The 12,503-nt window shown below is 41.8% G+C and overlaps 1 protein-coding gene across 3 annotated transcripts in view; it reads left to right on the top strand.

The window, feature by feature from the left end:
* Positions 1 to 2,996: 2,996 nt before the first annotated feature.
* The window catches only part of gpr155a (G protein-coupled receptor 155a), a 103,611-nt gene continuing 94,104 nt past the window's right edge, over positions 2,997 to 12,503 (top strand). For 2 of the 3 annotated variants that reach the window (XM_067987575.1, XM_067987577.1), the window contains exons 1-2: positions 2,997 to 3,074; positions 10,752 to 10,816. The gene's annotated coding sequence lies outside the window, so the exon portion shown is untranslated. The remainder of the gene's footprint in view (positions 3,075 to 10,751; positions 10,817 to 12,503) is intronic. The other variant, XM_067987576.1, reaches the window with a different exon arrangement.

Below are 12,503 nucleotides of genomic sequence, written 5' to 3'. Positions count from 1 at the left end.
GAGCAGTGTAAAGACTTAGGAATGGTCTCCTGCATAAGCACCAAATGAACATATCAATTTATATAATTAAAAATGTGTGTGTCCCAAGGTTAACCAATGGGGAATCACTTTCCCCGTGGACATCAACAGTCAACACGAGGGAGCTCAGTAATTTGCAGCAGTGGCTGGCTTCCCTCACGTCTAGGGTGTCGTAATCTTTCAAATGTTGACGTCACATTCACAATCTTGTTGCCCAAGAGTTATATTTCATGCTTCAAATTAGTGATGCTTTTAACCAATCTCTTTGGCCAATAGTAACCACAAGACCATTTTCCAAAACCCAAGCCGGGCTGGTCCAAACCGCGAACCCAGGAGCAGGCAGGCCTGAGCCCTAGCCCGAGCTGGCCTTGGCAACAGCTGCGGAGTAGCGCCTGGCCTGGTCCGTTCCCCACAGTATGAGCGCTCAGGGATTTGAGATGTCAATAGCCAACACCCTCCAGGTAAAGAAGCAGTGACAGAGGCCCCGGGCCTGAGAGAGGGGACACAGGGGTCTAGCGGTTGACCCCAGGGGTCGGTGCTGGTGACCCTGGGCCCTAGCGGTTGACCCCAGGGGTCAGTACTGAGTGACCCCGGGGGTCCGTGCTGGGTGACTCTAGGGGTCGGTGCTGGGTCCATTTGTGTTCTCGGCGGGGGGACCAGAACTTGGAGCCATAAATATAAGATAGTCACTAATAAATCCAATAGCGAATTCAGGAGAAACTTCTTTACCCAAAGAGTGGTAAGAATGGTGAACTCGCTACCACAAGTAGTAACTGAGGTGAATAGCATAGGTGCATTTAAGGGGAAGCTAGATAATCACATGAGGAAGAAAGGAATAGAAGGACATGTTGATGGAGTTAAATGAAGTAGGGAGGGAGGAGGCTCGTGTGGAGTATAAACACCGGCATGGACCTCTTGGGCCGAATAGTCTGTTTCTGTGCTGTAGTTTCAATATAACTCGATGTAAGACCATTTTGTTTGTATCACTTTTTAGTAACTTTCCTGGCTGCTGCTGAGCACATGATTGATTGGATGATTTAGTGTTTGACTGAAAGGACACTGGATCAAAGACAGGAAAAAGAGGCATGGGTGGCTATTCAGTTGGTTTCAGTTTGTAGAATAATTGTTCTTTGGTTCTTGGTAAGGATGTGGTCATGTCTGTAATAACTTCTGTTCATTGTCATTGAGTCCTGTGATTAGTCCATGGGAATAATGTAACTGAAAACCTAACCTCATTATTCGTCCATGGTAACCATTTCTCCCTGGAATCACATTACCATAATAAGAAATAATATCACAATAACAAAGTGACATTACAGAGCAATTTCAACCGGTTTTTCTTTGGCTACAAAAATGCCTTCAAATAAGTATTACTGGAGTTATAAATAGAATATAGTTTGGGAGCAGACAATTCAACATTTTATTTAAATATTTGTTATGATAGTAAGAAATATGTAGAACTGGTGGGTAGGAAATAGCTAAATCTATGTACAGTCCCCATCACTTAAACTGCCTACATTTAAATCTGGGCCTGGGCCTGGACACTTGACATGGGTCTGACAGGCCTTCCCTTTCTGGCAGTGAGCAGTGGGAGATAAAACACAGATCCACGGACATACAGGAAGCAAAGGCTGAGAAGGTTGGAATACAGGAGAGAGTAGTCAAAAATATTTTTGTTTAAATTGACCCAGATGGCCCTCTAATGTGGGGAAGCATAGCATATTCATTATGTTGTATTATTACACAAAAACAAGTTGCAGTGATTGAAAGAAGTGAATCTGATCATGATTGTTGCTCTGTATGTTCATTCTCCATGAAATGAAGTAGCTTAAAGATTTGTATCAGACTTCATCTGGCCAAATGACCACTCTGTCCACCTTCAAAGAGAGTGAAGAAGCACCAATGTGAAAGATGCAAATATCCAATTCAGATTACAAGGGAATACAATTGTTATGCTCTGGGTTACACTATTTTGCAAGTAGATATTGGGCAGTGTGAGTTAACTCCCATAAGATAAAGGCACTCAGATCACTCACAGGAGCGATTAATGCCACTAAACCCAAGTATCTGCAGCAAACCCAAATTTGCAATACCTATGCCTGACCATATTGGCCTTGTGAAGACAATCAGGAGGCCGAGGAGGGGTGAGGGAGTAGGAGGAGAGGAGGGAGAATGGGGTGAGGGAGAAGGACAGGGTGAGGGAGTGAGTGAGTGAGGGAGGGAGGGAGGGAGTGAGTGAGGGAGGGAGGGAGGGAGTGAGTGAGTGAGTGAGTGAGGGAGGGAGGGAGGGAGGGGGGGAGGGAGTGAGTGAGGGAGGGGGGGAGGGTGCAGGAGAAGAAGTAGAGGAGGAGGGGTAGAGGAGGGTGCAGAAGGGTAGAGGAGAGGATGGAATACGAGAGGAGGGGGTGAGGATAGGAGAGGGTTTGGGATAGGAGGAGGGGGTGAGGGTTGGAGATAGGAGAGGATGGCTAGGGATAGAAGGGTTGAGATAGATGAGAAGAGCTTGAGGATAGGAAAGGAATGAGGATGGGGAGGAGATGAAGGGTGGGGATAGGAGAGGACAGGACAGGTGAAGGTGGGGAAGAGACGGGATGAGGGTGGGGATAGGAGAGAGGGGATTAAGGAGGGGAGATGAGAGTTGAAAAGGAAGAGGAGGGGGATTTCTACTAGACGTCTGATATAGAGGGTGTAACCCAATTTGAAACGCCTTATCGGACATTAGTTAGTGAAAGCCGAGCGATCCATTCTGAAGCACGGAAACAGGTTACTCGATTCCGTAGGGAACCACGTGCGCGTCCTTCATAAGAAAAATATCCGCCCCCTCTTTGCGGTTTCAACCCAACTTGCTAGTGGAAAGACCGCCCGCCCCGCCCCGCCCGCCGTGGTGCAAAGGTTGTGTCGGTGTTTGAGGGGCCTGTGGTTGGTTGGTTTCTGCTGCCAATCATTGGATGTGCGCAATCGCTGGCGAAGAGTTATTGAGCTGAAGTTGAGCGGAGAAGGAAGCGGTGTGCGGAGCTCGGGTAACCATGCAGCAAGATCCCTCAGCACTGTACACGGTAACAATCTTTTGATACGTTTTAAATGTATCAATTCAGAAAGGAAACACTGTCTCGTTGTTAGGTGGTGTCGATGGGTGAAAGCGGCGTTTTATCGTCTTATTTCCATATTGTCCCTTTGAAAACCATTTCATGTCCAGCTTTTGCGACACTGACGATAAAAAACATTTTACAAAACATTGCACCTCCAACTAATGGTGCAGTGTTCTGTACTGGGTTATTGGCATGGGATTGCTTGTATTGTTAAGCGGTTACAGACCTGGAGGAAGCCAGGAACATTCCCGTCATGTTTGGTAGGGGAATGTTTGAATGTCGCAAGTGTCAAATTGTTAGAGAAGGGATTATTGAATTCTCAAATCCACGGTAAAATCAAAGTGGAATACCCTAAAGTCAGGCTAGCGATATCACTTGGGATGTCACAACATTGTGACAGGAAATCCGATACAAACAGCAGATCAGTCAGCGTCTGTTAACCGTTCATATATAAAGCTTCAATACAACGGGGAAAATACAGCATTTGACAAATAACGGAACAGAGGGATGGGGAACAGACACTTTTATATAAAACTGTTTCCTCTGGCCGGTGGGTCGGTAACCAAAGGTCATAGATTTAAAATAATTGGCAAAAGAACTAGAGAGGAAATAAGAATTTTTTTCACGCAGAGGGTTGTTACGATCTGGAACGCACTACCTGAAAAGGGTGGTGGAAGCAGATTTTATAGGAACTTTCAAAGGCAGTTGGGCATGTACTTGAAGAGGACTAATTTGCAGGGTTGTGGGGGAAAACTGGGGTGTGGGTCTAAATTGGGCCACTCTTCAAAGAGCTGGCACAGGCACGACGGGCCGAATGGCCTCCTGTGCTGTAAGATTCTATAAGAGAGGATGTAGCATGACCTGCCTGAATGGCTAAGGTCACCACTCATAATTAGTCTTCACTTAGATTATCTGCTACTGCAACTTAATTTCTAAATGTTGCAGTAAATATTGCATAATATAATACTTGCTAGTTTGTTGCAAGTGTGTATTATACTTTTTCTTGTGAGGTGTGTTAACTCCTGTAGTTAAACTTTTGTGATTTATAATTCCCTCTGTACCTATTGATTTTGTTGTATTCCAGAAGTTCATCACATTGTAGTTTCAAGTTGTGACCATACTACACCGTTTTGATGCTTTTAGAGCAGTGTTGAGTGGGCAATGCCAATATCTGCTGAGACAAAGTGGAACTGTGCATGCATTCCTGAAAGCAAATGTAGAGCACTGCTTACTGAATCTGAATTTGTGCAATTTTCAATGTTAGTGAAAAGCTGGGTGTCCTGTCTTTCTTTACTAGTGTGAAAACCTGACAGTGGTGCAAAATTTAATTTTAAAGTTCACTATTTTAAGTTGACACGCATCACTTATGGTAAATCTGTGCTGAGGTCTATTTCATGCGACTGCAGTTAAACTACATGTTCTGTATGATGTAACATAAAATCTGCATTGAATTGAGACAAAATCTGTGGTATAACTGATCTATGAGTTATTTGGTGTGCTTGGTGTGTGTTGTCTTTTATGAACTTAGTAAGAATGCTTCTTGCACAATATTTATATATAACCTATATTTAGGGACATGCTTTTAAGGCAAGATCATAAGCACAGGGTTCAGATGACACTGTTCAACCCTTAGAGTATGCTTGCCTGGCTCAGCTGGTGAGTAGCTGAAACATTGGGGAAGATCAAGAAGGTCCCAGGTTTGATCTCTGTCTGTAATTGATTTGTTGATTTTTGGCAGATGGCAACAGTAGGGATGCTACAGTTGGCCTTAGTGCCCCTGGGTTAAGGAGGAGGAAATCAGTTAAGATTCCTGCTCCTAATTGACATCTGGAACTGTAGGTATGGGTGGTGTGTGAGGACAGACTTGGGTAACGACGCCAGATATTTGCTTGGTTTTAGTGTCACTGGTCACTCCCATAAGCAGACATTGATCCCCTATGAACTGGACTGCCTAATACCTAGATGGATGATTGCATAACACCAGGATTGTGGCAAGGTACCCTTACTCTGTATACTGGACTGTTTCAGTGCCGCCACATGAATTGTCCCTCTACAGAAGGCTTACTGAAAAGCACTTTACCAAATACAAGGCACAGCTTCAAACCAACAACTGGTTTATTTACATAAAATGAACAAGTTTTCAGTATACAGAGTACAATTTCTATATGCTCCTTGGTTATGGAAAACAATAAAAACACAATTTACTAACTCTCTAAATGGGCTCGCCTTCTCTAGCTAAGTTTCTGATATTAAGCAGGCTTCTAAAACACAAGACAGCTTCCTGCTGCTGTTGCGAGAGCAACAATCACCCTCTGTGTCAGAGAGAGAGAGAGAGAGAATCCTCTGCAAACAGCCCCCTCCATTAAGTTTGTGAAATGGGGGACACTGATCTGCCAATCACAGTTTCTATCTTTTGGTGAATGCTCAACCAATGATGTGGGAGCAGGTTATCTCCATCATTTGCCTCAGCTAAGGCCCTCACCACCACCACCCCCCCCACCCCCCCAACCAGCTAGATGCAACTGGAATGGAACGACACTCAGACCCTCCGATGTTGTGAAGAGTAATCGTCTCGCAATAGCCTGAAATCTTTGAGATTGTATGCAATGACCCTCTCTTTGGGTGGCTAATTAATTGTTCAAATCACTTGGCTATCTTATTGTTGAGAAAAAAATGTTGAATGTAGCATTACAGAGATTTTTTTAAAAATTAAGATTTTAAAAATCAACTCTTGCTACACTAGCAGAATCAAATTTGCTCACAGTAACCTGTTGTCATACTGCCACCTGCAATGGAACTGAACCCCAGTAAGGGGTCAATACCTTTAGGAGACAAAAGAATATTGGGGGGGGTAACATTAGGGCATTAAGGTTTAGTGGCTTGATATTACTTAATCCCCTCAATATTTTGTTGGCTTAAAAGATGTTCTTGGCTATATGTCACCCTACATTTAACATTTATAGCTATGGAACTGGGTGCAAATATTGGCACATTCTCAGGGACCCTTGTCCTTATTTCCAAATGGTAGCATCAGTGATTCAGAGAGAAGCAGTGCATTAGTATACAGCACCAGAAATAGTGTGCTGGTAAGTCAAAATAATATAGAAATCTCCAAACAGAAATGTGATGATCACAGGAGCTCCAGTTTGAAAACATGTGACTTTATGTTTTTAATGTAAATTGGATATTTTTTGGATTTGACCTATATGTAATGACACTATGTGTCATTATGATACTTGAGTGTCCATGATAACTGCACACAATCTTTAATTTTTTTATCATGGCAGTTTTCATTATATGCGCATTTTCTTTTAGCTCATTCAGTGCATTTTCCTTTGGTACCACACAAAGCCCATATAGAAATATCTGCTGTATGCAATATTGTATGCTTTGAACCCTCTCTGCATTGGTTAGCAACCTATCCAGTCATTGGACTTTTCCACAAAACTTTTGTATCCATAAAATGAAGTGATTGACTTCATGCCAGCATTTATAAAGTGTAGCTGGCAGATGGGAGAAACCACTATTAAATACCCACAGCTTTTATGATAATACTTAATCGGGACTATTTTCATGTGGAGCATAAAATCGGGCATGTGATCAACAGGGCCAGGCCAAAGAAGTCAGTGGGAAACATGAGGTTTAGGGTCCTCATAATAACGTAATCAGTGAGCTCCAGCGTGCAACAAGCTTCCCAATAGGCAGCTTGCCAGTCTGGAGACGGAAAATCAGGCTGGGGGTGGGGGGGTGGGTGAGGGACCAAATTTAAAGGGCCTGCAGCAATGCCTTTTAAAGGAGGGGTAGAAGCTCTGAGTGAAAAGCGCCACATTAGAGCAGCAGCCAACATTTTTTCCGAACGTACAGCAGCAAGGACATTAAGTGTGGAAGTCTTCAAGGCTCAAAACCCACAAACGAGTGCAATAGAATTGTGTACCAAACCTGTATCCAGCTTTCCCTGAATACAATTGAGGACCCCTTTAATGGATGCTGAAATGGCTGCCTCCTGACTTGTACCACCCACACTTGGTGAGTGGGAGCAGAAACTTGCAGTAATTAAGTGTCTGTGGTCGTGGCTATGTCATTTGACCCTATTAGCAAATTTGCATAAGGTTGCCGTCTATTTTTGGCGGGAGCTCTGGCTGCTTGGATTAAGGTCCACCCGTAAATTGGCATGTTTGGGAACATAGCAGTAAGTTGGTGCTTCCGTTGTATGGGCTATTCTGGTCCAAACATGTTTTTAAGCACTAATGGGCGGTAGCAATACAAATATCTCCCCCAGTGTGAGGGTGCAGTGGTGTAGTGATTATGTTACTGGACTAGTGATCCAAAGACCTGGACTAATAATTCAGCAAATGTAAATTCAAATTCCACCATGGCAGTTTGAGAATTTAAATTCAATAAAAAAAATCTGGAAATAAAAGTATCGGTAAAAGTGACCGTGAAGTTGTCGGATTGTCGTAAAAACTCAACTGGTTCACTAAAGTGCTTACTTGGTCTGGCCTATACGTGAGTCCAGTCCCACACTGACATGGTTGATTCTTAACTGCCCTCTGAAGTGGCCGAGCAAGGCACTCAGTTGTATCAAACCAGGGCAACCAGGGATGGGCAATAAATTCCAGCCTTGCTAGCGACGCCCGCGTCCTGGGAATGATTTTTAATGTTTAGACTTTGTATCCCTTTTTTCAAATTGTTGTGGAATGATGAAGCAGTACTTTGAAGTGGAATTAATCATGTAATTCATAGCAATGTTGTAATGAAGTATAAGGTTTAGATAGTTATCAGTTCAGCATAAAATGTATAATCCTAAATGTGTTCAATGCTTATTTGAAGCCACTGTTGCCTGCATCAGCACAGGAATTTGGACCAAGAATCTATATTCAAATGTTTTAAGCCAAGTTTGCGTTAGTGGTGTTCTATGCTCCAGTTCAATCTTGTGACTGTTCAGTTTATAGTTCTGCTAGTTTACTAGATTGTTTTAATTAACTGACCTTTCCTTTACTTACTAATTGCTGTACAAAAATCATGAAGTAAGCCTTAAGGTTTCAGCAGTATCAGTCTTATTGTCACAACTGCTACATTAATATCATTTTAAACATAACTCATTTATCTGATATAGTTTAAATGAATTGAGAACTAGATTAACAACAAGACCAGGTGTTGTGATAAATGGAAAATAACTGCCTGGGAAAAAGTGGTTTGCCACAAAATAAGGGTCTGTTCTGAGATCCTAAAAGTTCACAATATTTATGAATGGTATAGCATAGTGTGTCTGTACCAGTTGATGTGGGGGACAATTGATACAGTTAAAAGGAAACTGGATTGATACGTCATGAAAAGAGGGGGTTCAGAGTTGTAACAATATTAATAACTTTGCTTGATTTTCAGGGAAGCTAAGGCAAAAAATTTTAGTATTTAAGGTAGGGGATCAACGAGTGGTGGAGGGGATGGATGGGAAGTACATGGTAGTACAAAATGATTATTCTCTGGATAGAGTGTACTTAATGAGCCAAATAACCGTTCTTGCTCCTGACTTTGTTCTGTGAAAACATGCAAGGGAACAATTTGCATGATGTCCTTGTACACGATGTGCTGCTAAGAATTATTTTCAACCTTATCATTTCAGCTTGTGCTAGAATTAAAAATGACAGCAAAATGGTTGGGAATTTTGTACTTATTTTTCTATCTAAAGTAATTTTCTGTGGACAATTTTGGATGATTTAATTTTTGAGCAAGTAACTTTAAATTAACAGGAGAGGACCGTAGACATCTCTTTCTCCTTGGTTCTGTTCCCTTGCCTTAGGTTTCCATCGGTCTGCATGATGTCCCATTCCACCATACACCACATCAACATTCTCTCCAATTTTCCACCCCCCTCCCCCCGCTCCAAAATAATTAATTCTGATGCCTATAGTACTTCAAAGAGGGGATCGGGATCTCTTTTAACCCAGTTGGTAATATGAGCCATATAGAACAGGAATGTTGAAAGTTTGATCCTTAGTCTCTGTGCTGAGTTAGCTACGTTACTACAATCGAATTAAGAGCATGTTGATATTCACCCCAATTCTGTAACAAATCATTCACAAAATTATTTTAGAGAAAAAACTAAATACAAAATTCCCAACAACATCTACATTTATTTCATCAACATATGTGTGTTCATCTATTTTGCTCCAACACAAACTGAAGTAACGTGGTAGAACATAATCCTTAGTAACAGATTTCACTGGTCAGGACCAATTTGGGGAGGGAATTGGAATGTAGGTTAACCAATAATTCAAATTACAAATTATGAATTTTAAAAATGAATAAATGGATTTTCTATGTGCAAAAAATAGCTCCCACTGGAAATGCAATGTCAATTCAAGTTACTGAATTTTTTGAATTAAGAGGCATAGACTGCATTTCCTGGAACTGTTTGTTGGATGGAAATATTCAGTGCAACAGCAAGTTGCATTTATAAAGCCTTCAGGTGCAGAACACTTTTAGAATGTGCAAAGCAATAATGTGGGCCCTGAGGAGAAGCCTAGTGTTAAAGGTGCAGAGATTACAGGAGCGTAGTAGCGCCTGCATTGAATTGTGTAAGAGCTGAACAAGGATAGAGCAGTGCTCCAAAGGGTTAGTCCAGACTAGAGATTTGGAAGGGGATTGAGTGGTTAATCGTGTTGAAGACTTCAGAGACATGGGGAGGCACAGTCCATTTGCACAGGATTTCATCTGTCCTATAGGGGAGGTGGAAGCCAGGTTGGAGGAACACAAATAAGGGGAGTGGTGTGAGATATGGGAACATAGTTGCAAGACAGCAGCATTATCAGGAGCTTAGGAAGGAAAGGAAGATTTTCAATATGGATTGAGAAAGGTATAAAGAGGTAGTTAGTAATGCAGAATGTACAAAACAAGTTTGGAGTTTCTGCTGTCTAGGATGAACTTCCAATAATGAGCACTTTTAGCCAGGGAGAGGGAACAACAGTACAACTTGAGGAGATCCAGCCAGGCCAAATGAACTTCAGGTGCATTTGAGTTTACCATCTGCCAATTTGAGGGCATGGAGAGGCTTTTTACTAGGGGGACCAATGCAGTTGGAAAACTGTATTGGATCTGAAGTCGACAAATATTGATGAAACAGTCATGGAGAAAATTAGTAGAGGTGTCATTAATTGCAGGTGTTGGGCCAGAGATGGGAGAGTTCAGAGTTAGAGAGGGGACTAGAGAGTTTAAGAGTAATGTTTTTCCAGGATAATGATGGTAGAGGGGCCAGGAGCAAATAGCAAAACTTAAGGCAGTTTGGGTGGCTGAGAAGATGATTTGGTTGGAGCATAGGAGTTTCTCTGCAGTATAGGCTAAGGGGCTGGTAGATGCAAAACTGAGGGGCTACAGTATCTTCACTGGCGGGAGTGTGTAATTGCAGTGTGACCAGTTTACACAGGCTCTTTCCAATATAAATGTGGCCTCTAGCCCTTCAAAGTCCTGAAACGAGGCAGTTCTTGAATGTCTCCCTTTGATAAAATGGAATCTTTCAAGATAATTTGACTGTTTGTAAGTAATGGCAAAGTGGGTTTTTCACAATTCCAATAATTGTGCTTCAGTATATGCAATCCATGGTTTAGCATGTCTTTAATATGTATTTTAATTGATTCTTACTTTCAGGAAATTCAGTGATGTTCATATTAAGGTTTGAGTTTCAAGTAGCTTACCAGAGGAAAGAGTTCACAGTAAGTAGGATTTGATCTTCACAAAATTCTTTACCTTTTTATTTGTAATAAAAATAAAGACAATGTTTTTTTTCAAAAATGTTTTACCAAATATAATTTTCCTTTTAAGGTGTTGACATCCAATAGCAATAAAGGTTTTTTGCATAAAGGTTTTATCAAATCATAGGTTTTTTTTGGTGGAATTGATGGTTACATATTAAAGGAAGTTCCAAGTTTATGATTCCAGTAACACAATTCCTCTCGTTTCCCCCCCCCCCCCCCCCCCCCCCCCAATTTTCTTGTCCTTGTTCCTGAAGGCATTGACTTTTGCTGGGGAATATGTCCAAAGGCACCAGCAACCTCTGGTACCTCATCTTCGGGTCCATTCTTTTATGTATGAGTCTAGATCGCGTTGAATGGCATCACCAGCTGAGCCTGAGCCTGCCCTTGCCCTCACTAGACATCTGCATGGATGTATTGTCTAACATGGTTCACTCATCAATTGCAGGTGGTGGGCTGGAGGAGGAGTAACCCAGGCTAATTTTTGTGGGATTTGTAATTTTCTGTAGGATTAGGAGGTTTTGTTCTAGCTCAGCTCTATGAATCTTTAGACTTGTATTTTGCATTCTACATGTAGATACATAGGAATGACCTTGTGACAGTTCCCAGGCCTTGCTATTTAGAAGATGAAATAAATGGAGTATTTTGATGTGGGACAACATTTTTATTTTTTATTTGATGATGGTTATCACCCTGTTCATTGCAGACATGTGCAAATAGTGCACCCAAGTTAAAATATTGGCCTCCAATGGGTCTTGAATTGGACTGTAGTATGTAGAAAAGTAAATAGGAAAGGGTGGTCATGGAGGTAACAGGTGTCCCTTTGAGCACCATTCTCCCAGCGATCCAACTTAAATGTAAAAGTGCCTTTAGTGAGTTATTTAAAGGAAGCAGAGAATTTAACATCGTACCCCATTTATATTACAGAACTGCATCAAATGGAACTCTAACATAGCACCCTTGCTGATGGGTGTGTACAATTTGTACTACAGGGCGGAGCTGGAAACAAAGGAACAACTGCACATGCACAGTTGCTTTAAAGTTACAAAAGTAACTTTAAAAACAATTGTACATCTGTAAATGTTTAGCACAAGAGGATGAGAGGTGGTTTCCCCTGGCTGGAGAGTCTAGCACTAGTGGGCATCGTCTCAGGATAAAGGGTTGGCCATTTAAGACTGAGATGAGGAGGAATTTCTTCAATGAGGGTTGTGAATCTTTGGAATTCTCTACCCCAGAGGAATGTGGATGTTGAGTCGTTGAATATGTTCAAGGCTGAGATCGATAGATTTTTGGAATCTAGGGGAATCAAGGGATATGAGGATCAGGCGGGAAAGTGAAATTGAGGGCGAAGATCAGCCATGATCTTATTGAATGGCGGAGCAGGCTTGAGGGGCCTTATGGCCTACTCCTGCTCCTATTTCTTTCTTATGTTAAATATCCAATCTATTGAGTTCAAAGGAACTGGCCCATGGGGAGCCCAAGCATGGTCCAGGAGCATGGTCTGGGTTTGACTACTATGAATTGCAGTCAATTTAATGTGGTTATGAGGAATATAGTTTTTCAATGTTTCCTTGTTTCAGTATATCTACAAAGGATTTTGAATGACATCTATGGTTGATTTTATGTCAGAAGTCCGTTAGCCTGAAGC

The sequence above is a fragment of the Heptranchias perlo genome, chromosome 7 (assembly GCF_035084215.1).
Source record: "Heptranchias perlo isolate sHepPer1 chromosome 7, sHepPer1.hap1, whole genome shotgun sequence".
In the NCBI taxonomy this organism is placed as follows: domain Eukaryota; kingdom Metazoa; phylum Chordata; class Chondrichthyes; order Hexanchiformes; family Hexanchidae; genus Heptranchias; species Heptranchias perlo.
Note: the sequence above shows the minus strand (reverse complement) of the source record. Positions and strands in the feature narration are given on the sequence as shown.